The sequence below is a fragment of the Propithecus coquereli genome, unplaced genomic scaffold, assembly GCF_000956105.1.
Source record: "Propithecus coquereli isolate 6110/MARCELLA unplaced genomic scaffold, Pcoq_1.0 Scaffold110, whole genome shotgun sequence".
Lineage (NCBI taxonomy): Eukaryota > Metazoa > Chordata > Mammalia > Primates > Indriidae > Propithecus > Propithecus coquereli.
Window position 1 is genome coordinate 2,917,165 of NW_012134970.1, and position 1,876 is coordinate 2,919,040.

At 36.0% G+C, this 1,876-nt stretch overlaps 1 protein-coding gene across 1 annotated transcript in view; it reads right to left on the minus strand.

The window, feature by feature from the left end:
* RICTOR (RPTOR independent companion of MTOR, complex 2) overlaps nucleotides 1–1,876 on the minus strand; it is a 178,247-nt gene that overhangs the window by 77,404 nt on the left and 98,967 nt on the right. The gene's annotated exons all lie outside the window — the stretch shown is intronic.

A 1,876-nucleotide genomic window follows, 5' to 3' on the forward strand; every position in this document is an offset into this window, starting at 1 on the left:
TCCATTTTCTCCATAGTTTCCTATATTTTCTTAACATATTAATCATAGTTACTGAAAGTACTTGTCAGCTAAATAAAACTGAACGATACAGATCATCTCTGGGTCTGTTATTAGTTGTTTTCCCTTTTGTTCCAGTCATGGACTCCTGTCCTTCGGTGGCTCCATAATCTTTGATTATGTAAAAACTTGCAGAGATTCTTGATTAATGTTCTCTGTCTCCACAGAGGGTTCAGCCTTCTCTCTGTTAGGCCACTAAACAGATTAGGTGGCTGCCCTGGTAAGATTCAGTCTACCTGTGGTTTTTTCTTGCCACCTAAGGTTTCAACTGAAAGCTTGTTAAGGGGCCTGGTCCAAAGAGGGTGACAAATTTTCATCTTACAAAAATACTATAAGCTCCACTCCTGATTTTCAAAGATTTCCTGCTTAGGGTTTTAAGTATCTCATTCCAGGTAGCCTCAGGATTCAACAAATGTACTGAGGGAAGAATCTCCTTCAGTTGATGCACCCTAGGTCTTCACCAAAAGCTCTGTGCAGTTTTTTCCTGTCTTTTAGCAACAGTACTGCTAGTCCTAATGTTTGTTTGAATCCTCAGTTTCCTTCCCACACTTTACATAAGTAAGTGTCCCCTCAGTAAAAGTTCTTGGAGAAGTAAACTCACCTCTGCAAGATTCTCCCTTCTTCAAAAGTTTGGTCCCTGTATTTGTTGCCTGAGCAGTCCCCTGCTATGTTCAAACAGGCTTTCCTAGTTTTCACTGAGGGCACTGGTCTGAAACTAGTTTCCTGGATCCCACCTGGATGGCTAGATACCATTTTAATCTATGTATGAGTTTTCAAAATTGACTTTTATAATATCTAAAAGTTACATAAAATGTTCTCAAGTTATTTATTAGGGCTAAACTGAAATGGATTAAAGAGAAGGTAGATCATATAATTACCACTGGAGACTCAGAAGGGTCTCCAAAGTGCTATTATTAGTCTTCTTCAATATGAGCTAATAAACATTGTAACCATACAGAATAAACCAAAGTGATCATCACATCTATCTCTGTGAAAAGAATGGACCCTCATAAAAAGCTAATAATATTAGTTTACTAAACTATTGGTAGGATACTTGTAAAAGTTCCTGTCCAATTTCTTCTTTAGAGGGTGAGAAAAAAAGACATTCCAAATAGAACAGGGTAGGGGATAGGAATAGCTGCTCTCCTATATTACAATATTGTAAGTATTTCAATACTGGTATACCTATAAAACCCTTAAAATTGTGAAACATGATGAACAAAGAGGCTTCAGACTTTCAAAGAGTGTGACTAGTTTTTTTCTTTTGTTTTTATTCTGGTTTGTTGCAAAATGTTGCAAGTACTTAAAAATTGAAAAGGATGCATTTTTACACATATAGATTTAAAACAATATAAAATTTTCTAAGTCTTGAGACAAGTGGAAAAAATTTCTATAACTTCTAAAAAACCAACTGTATACCCCAAATTAAAAGTTAACTAATGTATTAGTCAAAAATATTTCCAACAAATATGATAAGCAAAAGGTTAAGTCCCTGTATATAGTTTACTAGGGCTACTGTAACAGAACAACAGACTGAGTGGCTTCAAAACAGAAATTTATTTTCTCATGATGCTAGAGGCCAGAAGTCCAAGATGGTGTTGGCAGCATTGGTTTCTTTTCAAGGTCTTTATCATTGCCTTGTAGAAGGCTATTTTCTCTCTGTGTCTTCCTATGTGTGTGTCTGTGTCCTAATCTCCTCTTCTTATAAGGACACCAGTCATATTGGATTAGGCCCACACATATGAACGTATGTTCCCTTAATTACCTTTTTAAAAGGCCCTATCTCCAAATATAGTCACATTCTGACATACTAAAGTCT